At 40.7% G+C, this 15,470-nt stretch overlaps 1 protein-coding gene across 2 annotated transcripts in view; it reads right to left on the bottom strand.

Moving 5' to 3' along the window:
- The window catches only part of tenm4 (teneurin transmembrane protein 4), a 272,029-nt gene extending 258,434 nt beyond the window's left edge, over nt 1-13,595 (bottom strand). For both annotated transcript variants that reach the window (XM_080772373.1, XM_080772374.1), the window contains exon 1: nt 13,445-13,595. The gene's annotated coding sequence lies outside the window, so the exon portion shown is untranslated. The remainder of the gene's footprint in view (nt 1-13,444) is intronic.
- Nucleotides 13,596-15,470: the final 1,875 nt, after the last annotated feature.

Genomic DNA, 15,470 nt, shown 5'->3' with positions numbered 1-15,470 from the left:
ACTTCCCCATACGTCCCTCATACAGGCATAATTATGGTGATGTTGTGCAAGTTGTTGGAATACCCAGGCTTTGTTGTCTTGTGACGTCAACAACAAAAAATTAAACATTTTTGCATGAAAGTTGCTATTAAAAGATTAATGTTATACTATGAAGTTGACAGTGTGACAGTTTTGTGCAAAAGTAGCGTAAATAACATTGAGTTAACATCCAGAGGCCATTATCACATTGTTGCATAAGATTTCGATTTGTTTTAGTCATAACAATATTTGTTTGAATGTTGGAATTATTCGGCACCGACTCCATGCTAAATAGTTCTCAGTTCAGTTATGTCAGTGTAGGAGTCGAATTGAATACATGCACAAATTATTAGAAACATCTGTTTTCCCAGAGACAAATAAGCACCATGTCGTTTCTACATTAGCTCACCCACGTTTGCAAATGAAACTTTGAATGGGTCCATTAGGGTGCAATAAAACGTGCTTGTTGTGTTCACAGCACAGTCATTTACTCCTCTCCCATCTCCTTTGAACTTAAAAGTAACAAACCTGATCCAAGTTATTTTCTTACAAATAAATACTGCGGATATAAAAACTAGCTGAACCTCAGGTGACATTTTGGTTTCGATTAAGATTAATTGAGAAGGGACAGTCTAAATAACAAAATTAAGAAAGGCTTAGTGGAGGTAAAAACAGAACAGGACATGCAGTGTATAAGAAATTACACATAATTGTTACCCAAACCCAGTTACCCCACAACATGAGTGCTATCATTTATAATGAGGGGCTAATATAGAACGTGTATTTAGGCAGGGTTTTGTGTTAAAGGGTGTTATTTAAACTGTTAACATGTTATACCTTATAGAATTTCTCAAAATAAATTATGTTTTATTCACTTTTTTTTGTTTTGTTTTTTAAAAACAATATGTAGCTTGCTGACATGTGTATGCATTAATCAACCATTGTTTTGATTGATTCCTGAAAGAACTGTAATGTCTAGTTGTCTGATGGAATGATCTATAGACGAATAACAGTTTTAAGTCCAAATTTTATTCTGACCCCTCCACGAAAAGGCCTAGTTGTCCTGACCCCTTATCCATCATTTAGACATTATGGATAATTAGTTTGGACTTAAAACTGTTAATCGTCTATAGTACTCATGAATAAACTTCTTAACATCAAAGCAGTTCAATTTTACACCTTGCCACACAGGAATCATCTCTGGTATTAAATGGCTTTAATGATGGTGCTTTGGGGACTGAATGAAAACATTTACTTTCATAAAGTGCTAGATTACTGCTGATAGATTAAGAGCATCTGCTAAATACTTAAATCAAAAATTGTAGAAACACTGTACAAACGGGAGGCACGCACTAGTCCGACATACGTGGCCGGTGAAGACCGTGGCTTCTGCGTGCGGTTAGCGTTAGAGGTAGGGTTAGTAATGTCAGATAATTGGGACATCGGACTAACGCTATTTTATACACACACACACACACACACACACACACACACACACACACACACACACACACACACACACACAGTATGCAGTCCATACAAAAAGTGCAATTACCTCTAAACACTTTTGAAAAAGTGTAGACAATGTACAAGCAGAGAAATTAACTTTAAATATTGAAAAAAGAAAATGTGTATGCTTTTGTAAGTTAGATTTCCCTCAGTTGCAATGGAACAGCTCAGTGTACACACAAGTGGTTAATTTGAATCAATTGGTCCAATTCATCAGGTTAATTTGCTAATTACTAGTTGTTTTGTTAGGAACATGCAGAGGCATCAACTTACAGTTGGCTATTAATTCAATTAAGGTAGAATGTATCTATTCTATGTGTTGGACACAGCACCACATGGAGTGCAGTGCCCGGCCCGGTTATCCAGAACCACCAGCAAAGGCTCCGTTCAGGCTCTGCCAGTGGACCTAATGAGCCCAAGTCCAGCCTAAATTACCTGTGCAATTTCCAGGCTCTGCCTGAGCCAATTGATTGCCATGGCAACCCCAGCCTACACCTGCAGAATTCCCCACACCTGCCATTTGATTACTTAGTCAGTCCACTTTTCACAATCAGTTTTCACTCTTCAGACATTCTCCACACATTATCCAGACTTTTACCACAGCACAAGGACTTTCCACAACCGACAAGCTTCAGCTCCTGCACACTAAACTTCATTCTAACACTAAAACCTACCTCTCACAAACACCTACAAATAACAGTAGGCTGTTACCTTTAGCTGCTGTGAAAAGGGTGCATATTATTTTGTTTTCCAGTACCAGCCATATGCATTGTCCAATTGTACCTAATGATGAACCAACTGTGTCCAACTTTGTCCTGCTTTACTTTCATAGATTTGTCCTGTAACCATGCATCATTTCTGTGTACTCCAAACGTCCTCAAGCTGTGTCGAGGACATTTGCATATCTATAGGACATTTGCTTTCAGCGCGCTTCCAATTGACTTTATTCTGAAAGATCAACACATTGCTGCCAAGTACCGACTGCACGGGATACAGTTTGAAGGAAATAACACCCAGAGAACGTGTGGGCACTGTCAACAAACTTGTTAGCTTCTGCTCATTTCTCCCCCGCAACATTTGCAACCTTATAAAACATATTCCTCATCTGGATTTGTTGATTTTGATTGATTTAGAAATTATGTTACCGTAAATCCTCAAATACATTCCTTCCTTCAATAGAGGGTATGCGCGTGACATCATCATCAAACCAGGAAGTTATGCAGGAACGCCTACTGAGTGGCAAAAAACAACTTTCTGGCCTCGACAGCCCATACATCCACACAGAAAAGTCATATCTGATTGCATTAAACAATGTTAAACAATGTTAAACTCACTTTGCATGTTGCTTTGCCACTCGATGTGCCATTCACTTTAAGCATGCGCATACCCTCTATAAAAAGCTGTCCCCCTATTAATTACCGGGGGTGGCGTTGAATTAAGTATATATAAAACCATACTTTTATTAGCCGGGTTCTTTTGTGTTTTGTTTTTTTCAAGTGCCGTATCTGTTACCTTCGCTGCCCTGGCTGGCTGTCACTAGTGTCCAGATGCCGGTGGTCGCATTGCTCGCGCTCACGTACAACGCAACAAACTGACAAACAAACTTCGGGAGAGAACGCCACTATAAGCACTTTTCATGGCCACGGACAATAAAACTAACGAGAGCAGCAATCTAACTGCGGAGGGAGGAAAATGACACAAAATCAAGCAAGTGAGAGCTGTTTCTATTTGTGACATAAGGTGCTGCGAGCTCGCATATCTACGCTTCATGCAACGAATGTACTGTACGTTCGTTCTATTAAAGGGTAGATCGCTACCGGTTGGGGGCTCAGCAGCCCCCAAACGGTAGCGGATCTAGCCTTATAGAACGAACGTACCGATATGCTGCTGATATACAGCTTTGCTAACGCGACCCCCATCTCTCTCTCTCCCTCGTTGAAGTTGCAATAGTTGGATCACTGCAGTGTTGCACTGTTCATAATTTAGCTGCTTTGATATTATAGGAAATAGCCTACCATACATTTTATTTTTATGTTTTTATTTGCATCTACCATTGTGAAGATTTGTGATTGGTCAGGCACTGAATGTGCCCGTGATTTAATTCCTAGTTAAGTCTACCCTGTTTAATTTGTTGTTTACTGTGTTGCTGAAACATTGGTGTCTCTGCGAGAAGGGACAGCATGGTTCACTTTTATCATGCTGAAATCCTGTATTCTATGACTGCATATAGGCCTTGCTAGCCTGCACAAATTTAGCTATGAACCCACAATTTGGTTATGGAGCTGTCTCAGCCTGTCTGAACTTCTACCTGGAGACACTATTTAAATGCTGCAGAGAGTAGGACTTGCTCTTTCCTACCCAACTCTATCCTCCTTGCTGGGGCGATGTCTTCATAAATGGGTCATCATAGGATGTACTGCTGCTACCATAATCCGTAAGTAACACTAATCTGTAAAACCTGAACATGTTGAATTGGCTATTTTAGAATGTTTTTGAAGAGGGCTTTAAATATTATCTTTTTTCTGTTTCCGATTTCTATTTTTAGAGTTGACTGAAGCAGGAGTCGAAAGGCGGCATACTGTCACATTTGGAGTTCTTTGTTGACTAGGTTAGATACAGTAGATTAGATTGACTAGAAGACCCAGAGAAGTGCACAAATCATATCGTCTACCTTAGAATGATACAGAGAGGACTAGTCAATGTTCATCTCCATAACTTTTATGGATGCATGGCCTGTCAAGGCATTTTTTAAGTAGGAAACAGCACATATTAGGACATAGACTGATATCTCCACGTAAGAACAAGGCAATATTATTGCCGTGTTCACTATATAAACAAGCACATATGACATTGAAGCCCCACGGCGCAGTGGTGTGACCTTTCAGCCTTATGACACGTTGTCCCTAAGTAACAATATCAATTTGCACAGGCAGGCACTGCTGCAGTTTGTCCAGGACTGTCTTGAATTTGGCATTGTATGCCTACGGCATGCTGGCCGTTGCTGTGGGAAAACATGACTAATAGGTATTCTATGGCCAGCCTGCGAAAGCTGTCATTGACATGAATTAGAATTCATGAATGTGTCGTATAACTGCTAGTCTGCTAAAGCTCATATTCAGTCATTATAATAATATAAGATATTAAGGGGGAAAAGGACTATTACATATTTTGCCTGTTGGCCAAACTGACAAAGAGATGGACATGGATGGGGTGTGGCACCTATTAACATTGTAAAACAAATATATATGTAATATTTGCATAAATTGTAAACCCTGAATAATTTTCAATAAAGTATATAAAAAATAAATCCTCCTACATCCTCTTACAGTATATAGAGAACCAATTTCAGTATTACTGTTTCAGCAGGTCAGATGAAATACTAAGAATAATAGCTGCTCGCTTTTGAACCCGATTTGCACTGGAACCTTTCACTAGGAAGAAAACAATCACACCTGTGTGAAGTGAGTGGTGCAACTTTGTGTGGAGGTCCCCAGGGGTCCCCGGAAGCTCCAGACCCCCGGGAATGTGCCCAGGCGAGCCGCCCCGCGTCCGAAATGGTTGAGAAATGACAGAGTTACTGTGTGAACATGTAAAACAAACATTTTTAACTCAAATCTTTGCTTCTGGGGGTGCCTGGAAAAAATATTTTTAGATGGGGTCAGTGGCCAAATACGTATACTTTTGGGTGGCCCTTGACATGAAAACGTTTGAGAACCACTGAATCTGCCTCAGGTCCTACTGGGTTAAAAGAGAGGGCTCCTGTCAGAAAAGGTTATCTCATCACACATTTCACAATGTGCATGTCACGTTGATGCCTGAGCCTGGTCTGTGGCCGGGCAAACCGTTAGCTGCCTTCCAGGCAGTTTGGTGGGCTTTATTAATATTTATAGAAAAACAGCTTAAGGGCAGATCTCTTGAGAGCTATCAGTCCACTTTGCTGCCTAACACTGGCAAATATATTGACAACTCTCCAGCACCACCTTGCCCCTGAAAACCCTCACTGAGACACTTTGTTGGGACCATCAACACTTTTCCTACAAATTAGACTAAAAGCTTGTTGATATTGCAGTTCGATAGGATCACATTTTGACAACCATCTTACTAATTGCACAATTCAACATTGTACATGCTACATGGTATGTTATATTGGCCCAGTAAGATTTTCATTATCACTAAATAGTTATTCTTAGCAGTAACCCTGGTGTCGAAATGATCAGTCAAGTTGATGTCTTTGAAGCAAAGTACAGAAAGCTTTGTGTCACAAATGTGTTACTTCTCCACAGGAATGGAAATGGCATGAATGCCAAGTGTAGACTAATGGTTTTACACTGCAAAAGAGCTGCACAACATACTGTACATACAATAGGAGGCCGTGTTTCCGATTTGAAATCTAACTGAAATATCCTGATCAGTGGACCATAAAATGGGCTGTGCCCATGGATATTATAATGTTTAGGATTTAAGCCACGTGTGCCTTTTTTGTGATGGGATTAAATCCAGCAACAGCATAATGTACTCATACCCTTGTGTGCGGTCTATCTACCCCTCAGCTGCTTACTAATCCGTACAGTAAGGCAAAATTATAATGGTGCTTGACCTTCCGACTCTCCTTTTAATAAGAAAAAGGTGTTGACTTCTGAATAGCCTGAAACTTGGCTTGAATGTCGTCTATTTTGTATATTTTAGAATTGCACTATAGCAGCTGAACTGTATCACAACTCAAACTCATTTTGAAAAAACATTTACATGAAATCAGGCAGGCAAATCTGCACTGAAGTCAGGTAAAGGTAAACATTTAAAAAAAAAACCAAAAAAAAACAATGTGGCTGGTGATATATGAGCAGGTAAAGCACCTCTGATCTGCAGCAGGAAACAACCTGAAACTAACAACACAGAAACCCTTCCATGATGGCTATTTTGACAACAGAGAAAGTTACACTGTGACCAGAATACAACAGCTGCATGTGAGCAGCAAAGAGCTAAATATACCCATGGTCATTAATGAATTATGAGCGTTTTTAAAAATGCATGTTGTTTGTCCAACTATGAAAACCACGGTGACAGCCATTAGCATATTTTCAATTTGCATAAGACAAAGTAAACAGTTTGTATTGTCAAATCATTCTCAATTTAAAACAAAAACTCGATAAGGTTCATACACTGCCACTGTAACCTTTCATTGCATTGTGTACGTATACAGTCTTAGACATTTCAACTGCAAAGTGCAAGTCGCAACCCCTTCCCCCCCGAGGTGTAGAGGAATAACCATGGTTGATCAAATGGTTGTTGATGTCAGCAAGCAAAGAGGCACTCTCATATCTTTTAAAAGCTTTGTGCATCATTGAATATCTCTACCCTGTGGGTCTGTAGGTCATGTGGGTGGCAAATGGCAAGCATTGCAGACAATGCAGTTGCATCTTAGCCTACAAACAAAGCCATCAATTTATCAAGACCGCTCTGCTGTATGTGCAGTAGGGCCTGCATTCAGCTATAATCAGAAGGGTTGCCCACCTGCCCTTGGCAGGTAAATAAGTCTTCTGCGCAGGTGGAGTTTGCTTTCAGGTTGCCAGATCGGGCAAGTGCTCGTATGAGAGGGAGACACAACCATCTATAAAACAAAACAGTCAGATTCATAGCTACAGTATATGTAGGTATTTGGCATAGAAATTGATGTATGACATTCTTTATCGCAATTCATAATTCATATTTTGCCTGTCATTTGATGATGACCGATTTATTTTTCGGGCAAGTGGGCATGACCTTTGGGCAAGTAGAACATGATTTATTCGTACTTTCCCGATGGGCAAGTGCCTCTGAGACCTTAGTGTCAACCCCTGATAATGCAATAGACTGGAAAGTGAATTGCTTCATATATTATACATTTAATTAAAAGCTTAAGTACAGACAGTGTTGTTGACTCTGACATTTAAAAACATCCAGGCACATTGACGACATTCAAAAACAGCCGAGGCTCTTTGAGCGCAGCCCTGTATGGTGGCCTTTCAACTGTAAATCACTGGGGTCTAATTATACCTGCAAATTAACTGCCATTTCAACATCTTGCATAAGATTATCTTGGTCATGATGAAATGCCACTAGGGAGGTTGTTGGCTAATGGGAGGATCCGAACATGCAAAAAAATAAAATAAAGTGCACTTTGTTAGCCTGATGGCTGTGTGAGATTTGATGACTGTCGGCCCAGTTGGCTTTCATAATGTACTGTAACCTTGAAACAGAACGAGGACTTTGGGATCTTGTTCATACAGTAGCATTGTTCCAAGTTCTACGTGATTTGTAATCCAGTCAACAAATGACATGCTCTTTTTTAACTACTGTCCATAGCTGTAACAGAGAACAGCAGACACACAGGCGTGTGAATGCTGGCCTATTTTCTGCAGAGCGCACGGCACGCTGGACTCCAGTGGACAGAGCGCATCAACACGACAGTTGGACAGAATCAGTCCATGAGCAGCAGGCTGGCTGGGAACCGTTTCAGATGGTCAGCTTCAGATGGGTCTCCGTCCATATCTCAGATTCCCATGGCCGGTCTCACATGTAGGGTTGTAAGACCAACAGCTAATATCAACTTTCCAAGTGCAAACTGTCTAAAAAGGGTTACTGTAAGCTGCAATCTTTTTGTTTTTTTCTTTGTTTTTTTGCAGGTACTTTGTTTTACTTGTTGTTGAGAAGAAGTAGCTAGATCACTGTCTGTCACACCACACCATCTGTTAGAAAATACCTCTCAATAAGCGTGGACCATCTGCAACTGATTTGTCCAAAATAATGTAATTATTCAGCCAATCGTGTAATATTTTAGAACAACTGCAAGTGAGTGTCCATTGGGGTACTACGGTATGTAGCACAAAATGTGCTAAAAGTTCAACCATTGTGTCAGGTGAGTCTCAGCAGAGACCAAGCCAATGTGATGCTTTGTTTGTGCATAAAGCTTGCAGAAATACATTTCTGGAGGACATTAACAACCTTAACCCTATAGTTGACTGAAGTCGTCTTGGGCTTTATATTAGGTCCCTTCCTACACCAATGATCTTCAACTAAAACAGACAATCTATAACCTCACAATGGGTCACGAACATGCATTGTATATAGGCAATTTTTGCCAAATGTTGGCAATCGATGATCGGGATCGATTCCAAAAAACCTGATCGGAGCACCTCCAGAATAAATACTTTTGTGCAAAGTTCTATGGGGGCTTCCATTCCATCTACCAACTTTAGATGAACCCCTAGCCCTATCCACAGCCTACCTCTCAAGTGCACCAGCTGCAATCAATATGAAACTGAAATGTTAGATCCAGTGATTCCAGTCCAAGTGTTCTGTCTTAACCGTGCTGTTAAAACGGATACAGAAGCTCGTATGGCAATTAATGAGACCCATGGTCTCAGGTCATATGTTAATGTTGAACTTCTTGTTATCGCACCAGGCTGTAGTACGTACAGTATGTGCCAGCGTTCATGACTTGTACCACATACAGAACTGAACTTATCATAGGAACTCCTCAAAGCAACATTCAATGTGTTTCTTTTATTTTCTTCTTCTATTATAGGAATTGGGAACTGTTGCTTTTACATTTTGGCTTCCTCCACTCTCCCAAGAAACCCATATTATCAGATGCACAACATGTATAAACACACACACACACACACACACACACACACACACACACACACACACAGACACACACACACACACACACACACACACACACACACACACACACACACACACAGACACACGGTGCTAATTACTCATTAAAATAATTATAATACACTATGTCCTCAAACCTCATAATTCTGGGGCATTCCATATTTGGGTCTGAATTACAGTAGCTAAGATGTTTTTAACCGTGATTGCACAATTCCATCTATGACAAAACAGAAGCATGGGGTAGGTACAGCTTTGGCTACCATACATTCAAATCCCCTTATTTCAGCCTTGTATGTTTTGTTCATGGAATTTACATACATCAAGTCAAATAATAAAGATTTAGATTAGAATAAAGTTGTCACAGGCATGGTTGGTCACACAAATACGTGGGAACAAAGGGTAAATGTCACCCCAACCCACTGGAAAGAAATCGCTAGACTGCTAATCTTTCAGTCACTAGTAGCAAGCATGGCATGCCTTTGATTAACAAGCTGCCCACTCGCCATTAGAAAAATGGACAATGTCTGTGAGAGCTAGAGAGGGACAGAGGGACAGAGGGGGGGGTCAGAGAGAGAGAGAGAGAGAGAGAGAGAGAGAGAGAGAGAGAGAGAGAGAGAGAGTGTGTGTGGTGGTGGTGGTGGAGGAGGAGGCCATGCCATTCCCAGCTTTCATGTCCAATAAAGTGCTGTAATCTTGACGTCTCCCCCATTAGTTCTATGTGTGATAAATCACGAGATGACAGACTGCAGCTTCAACTAAACATAATGCTCCAGGGCATAGCAAATTCACCTCTCCCTCTTGTGTTGTTACACTCAGTGCTGCTGCCATTTGAGTCCCCTGCATGTCAAGAAAACTAAAAGGGCAGGTGTGGATTTTATAGGCGATTTTAAAAGCGCAACACTGACAATCATTAGTATACTACTACAGTAGTAGTATATTATAGCATATGTGAGCAGCATATTAGGTCTATAATCCCCTGTCAGTAGACAGTGGGTTTTTCTAATTAACTGTTTCATGTTGTTTTCGTTTTGTATGTTCGGTGAATAGCAGAACACGCATAGCTTACTACTAGGTGTGCCTTTGTTTTTCATCCCCCCCCCCCGCCCTATTTTCCAGCAGAAATCAAATCAATGTTCTGCACAAACACTCTGCTGCACACGCTGCCAGTGCACACCAGATCATGAAGGCCTTCATGTCCAACACATGCCCTTTTAGTTTGCATGGAGTCCCTTCTTCCCCAGATAACTACAGTGTTCTAACAACAATTATTACTTGAAAGGTACAACATGGCGACAGGCAACTCCTGAGAGACAGCAGCTTTTCACTGTTCTCTCCATGTCATTGTTGTCGCTCCCTTCACACTGCCCAACATTAGCTGAAACACACCAAGTGTTCATGGGATACAACAAGGTTCTCCCATGGCATTCATCTGCAGCTTTTCCAAGACGACCCAGTCCGTGCTTTTGCGAATAAGACTAATAATATCAATTCAGAGTAGTATTTAAAAAAAGACAACAACAAGTCAACAACAAAGACGACAAGCCGGTGACAGATTTTTCATTTGCGACCACAAAGAGAAAGTTGTTCTCCCCTCTTATCATGCAGAGAGCTTGTGTCTGCTCCTCGGAGCTCATCAACAGGACAAAGACAAACGGGGGAAGAATGCAGCCTTGTTTCACAAAAGGTTAACCTCTGTGGGACCCTGACAACTTCAGACTCCTCATTTAAGGTCCTCCTCACCAAACTCTACCAGTAAAGGATGGAGGCCCTTTGTATTCTGTTGAATTTAACCTTGCAGATCTGAGGTCATGTGCTCCACTGTGGCCAAGGGTAGCCCTTGTCTTGAGCTTGGCTGTATGCAGGGAACCCTGCTTAAGCCTCAATAGCTAGCTGGCACTGAGGAGACGTTTGCATACCCTTGACATGCCATTTGTTTCAGCTTAAATAATGACTATCACTAAATCTCACAATCTATTATAAAATGTATAATAATAATAATAATAATAATAATAATAATAATGTTTATTTTGTAATTGATAATATATTAATAATTGTAGGACCAATTCCAACGTGGAATGTTTTTGTGTGCTATAGTCACATTTCCACAAGGTTTCAATGTCAAAACATGCATTGGTACTTAATGGTCTCCCCAATAGCTACTTTTGTGTTATAACTAAGTATTAAGCATAAGTTCTAACCATTAACTGTATTTCAAATACCGATCCAATCCATTACCTTTACTGAATACTATACACTTAGCCCATTAGTCTAGAGTCATTAGGCATTATTAATTAAGATATTATTCATTGTCCCCATAAGAGTGATATTTCTTATGATTTCTGAGGGTTTTTTCTTTTCTTGGGCATTAGCATTCTCTAACAATCTCATCTCTTCATGATTGTGTGTGTGCGTGTGCGTGTGTGTGCGCGTGAGAGCATGCCAGACCACACTATGCTGTGCATAGGGTCCTCGCCAAGTTGTCCCCGGACTCCCAAAGCTTTCACACAGGCCCCTTTTCCACCGGTTGGGAATTGGTTCAGTTGTTTTTGGTTCTAGTCCATGAGCCAGAGATCCAAAATTAGAATGTTAATTATGAATTGAGTGTGCAAAACCATACCTACCGGTATATTAAATTGTTTATAGGGCCATAACCCTTCCACAGGAGTAGCTTTTTCATATTTATCACGTTTTGTAATTTTCACCTACAGTAGACCTATATATGATTTAATAGTTATCACCATGAGACTTCCCCGGTGGATTACTAACACGAAGACAATGGTTTTTTGTATTAGGCATTTTCTGAAATTGTACATTTAAATATGCAAATTAGGCATTATATAGGAAAATATGGAAAGAAATAGAAAATTTGAAAATGCTACTGTGGAAGGGATACAATATATTAATTTAGGCTACTTATATTGAGCCTAAACAATTTACTATAGGTAGGCCTATGGTTTTGCCCACTCAATTCCTAATTAGTGTTCCAATTTTGGAAGTCTGGCTTATGGACTAAGAACCAAAAAGAACTGAACCGGTTCCGGTTCCCAAAGGAGCCACAGCGGAATGCATGAAATCAAGCTTCTGAAATGCATTAATCTGATGGATTTTGTCAAACAATTTAATTCTGTGTGGCATCTATCTCACATAGCCTATGCAAATAAAGCTCTACAAGCTGCCACATTGGCAGGTTATAAGCTTATAACCTGAAAACAGACAAGGCCAAATGGGTAAAGCAGATAAGATTTAAAAAAATGTACAGGGGCTTAATGACTGTAATTAGCCTATGTCAAATTTGTTTTAGTTTTCCTCATCAAAACAACACGTGGAATATTCAATTGCAAGGTAGTCTAATAGCAGCCATGTTCAGTATTTGAAACACTATTATACAATGACACACTCAAACCATAGGCAGTATTATATCTGGGGCATAATAGAGTGGGAAATGGAATCAAAGGAGTAGAGAGGGAGCAGCGAGTCAGCGACGGCCGGGCAGACAGCACTAGCAGTCGACCCGTACGCATGCAGGCATTTTTCTAACCAGCTCAGCCTATCCCTTGTTCTATTTAACATAATGCCATTATTCAGACACACCGTCAAGCAGGGAGCAGGGTGCCTCCGCCACTAAGAGCTACAAAGTTGAAGAAATCAAGAAAAGCATCACTATATGACCATAAACACTCGCAGACATTACGGTGTCCTTTTGCCGAACAGAACAGATCCATAGCCTACTCTAGTCTACATAGGCTACAGTGCGACGAGTGCGTGCGATTCTGATCCCGCATGCAGCTGTGCCCGGTCAGTTTTCATATGTCATGCTCACATCGCAGTAGGACTCAGGTCTCAGGATGCGTGACTCTAGCCTTAGTAGCCTATACACAATTAGGGTGTAGGAAATCCACGCACACCGCAATGTTTTAGTGTTATTAGGCTCAGCTGCTAATAATAATGAGGGGTCCAGGTAGGCACTATAGGCAGGCATGCCATTGCCAGGCGTTCTGTCTACACCAACACACTATGTATATCTTCATCTTCCCCCATCGAAACTGCGTGATTTTAATGTAAACGAATCTATTAGGAAAAACAGGTTACAAATGTGCGAACAAATAGCGCATGCGATTAAAAAACGAGTAGTAGCCGCACAAACTGGTCCGTAGTATGTATGGATGGATCGTGTGCTCTGCTGCATAATGCTGCCTTGCAGCTGTTTTGCAGAACGGAGGCGAACATTTATTGAGTATTTTTTTAAGCTTACCATTCTGGAGACACATCCGATGTTAGGCCTGTCCTGTTGATAATTCACCGAAAATAGAGGAGTTCCCCAAAAAATGTTTTTGGTTACTAGTAGCCAGGCAAAGAGAGAAAGAGAGCGAGCGACTGAGCTGAGTGAGTGTATCCCCGCTGTTCAGATAGATGGCTGATTGGCTGTACGGAATGGCCAGAAACCCCTCCAAGGTGCTTTTGCTGTTACAGCATTACCAAAGGATGCCTGCTGGATGCGAGGCAAGCGTCCAACATTCCCATTAACATGCAAGCCTAATTTAACACAGTGAAATCCTCCGGGAAAAGAAGCGAAATAGTCCCCGGACTCGCAATGGACTGAGTGGAGGTATAAGGTGACGCGCCAGGCAGGCAGGCGGGCAGCCGATGTGCTGTTGGAAATGAAAAGCTACGTTCTGTCACGATGATGTGGAATTAGTTTGTACCATGGCACGGAGGGAGAGAGAATCCGCGTGCGTGGTCGCCCCCTTCGGTACTAAGCTGTAGCCTGTCTACCGGTACATTTATTATTTTCTTTTTTCTGCTTTTTGTCAGGTGAAACCTGACATAACAGGCCCGTTTTTTCCTTTCCTTTTCTTCTTTTCTTTTCTTTTTGTAAATAATGTGCTCAAGATCCATGCTGACCCATCACTTATATCAATGAAAATGTCTGTCAATGAACAGCATCTCTCATCAAGTCATCTCACACTGATTGCTAAATAAAATCAACTTTGCTTAGTTTAGACTATATTGATTGATTAATTGTAGATTTGAAGTATTTATTAACAGCATTACACTGGAGACGTAGGCCTACAAATATAAACTACAAAAAGGGGGGATTCAGATTTTATGGGGGCCGGTTTCGAATTGCAGCCGTAGATGCCCTTTGAGAGCGGTTTTGAATGCACATATAGCACATTTTGTGACGATAAAATTAAATACAATATAGTAGGCTATCATTAGTATCATACGATAAGAATTTCGAAACGGACATAACAAAAAAGACTAAAACTGCAAGGAAAGATGCATTCAGGTTAATTAATTTAATTACGGAGATAAAACATAAAGTGTAGTTGCTTTAAAAATGTCAATATAGGCAGATTAACTCCTATTCATTAGGAGCCTTGTATGACTATATTTCTCAAGATAACACAATGCTAATCTATGCCTAAATTGTAATCTATCCAAGTTATTCTTGGTCCATGACCATGACCCTATTATGTGAGAATATCTGGCAGACCACTTCCGGATTGTGAACCACTGATTAATAAGAAACCAATATCTTAATTCTTTCCTAACCTATGAGATAGCAGTTTTGAAGCAGATATAATTTATTTATTACTTGCACGAGCAGATGCGCATGGAGGTAGCCTACTGTTTTCGGCTGCGTATGTCATTGATACCCTCGGCCAATCAGGGCGCTGCATGCGTACGTTGACTGGACAATAGAATTGTTATACTTACACATCGTAATTTGTGGAAAGTTAACTAGGTGAAGTGAACACCTTAATTCTCTAAAGTATTTTTTTAACAGTTGTTAAAAAATATATAGGAAAGGAATTTAGTTTTCGATTGGTGTAAGTTTTATTTTAAATGTTTGTTAAATGGGTTTCATCTTTATTTGTTTGTAGGGAGGGACAGTAAGTTGACAAGAGTCAGAGATAAGTTGCGCGCTCTGCTCACGCACAAGTATAGGCCATTCATGGCCAACTTGTGTTCAAAGCGCTGGCAGCGTGGCAGCTTGACAGTGCATTTCTAGTTCTCGGCATGCAACATTAAAAGCTGCATGTTCCTCTCAACCTCTGAAGGAACCTCTGACACTGGAGTTTTGTAGGTTAGCCAGGGAAAAAAGAACATCTGCCTTGTTCCAACTGACCATCCCTTTGTCTAGTCTACTCTGAGTCTAAATCCATTGCCATTGCCAATACTTATCCAAAGTTCCAAACCCCTAGCCATACTGCTTCTCAGGGTTAAAAAGAAACGGTCAAGAGATCCTGGCCCTGGAAGTGTGTTTGGTCACC

This window comes from Protomyctophum bolini, assembly GCF_963924005.1.
Source record: "Protomyctophum bolini genome assembly, chromosome: 9".
Lineage (NCBI taxonomy): Eukaryota > Metazoa > Chordata > Actinopteri > Myctophiformes > Myctophidae > Protomyctophum > Protomyctophum bolini.
This window is presented reverse-complemented; position numbering and strand designations above follow the sequence as displayed.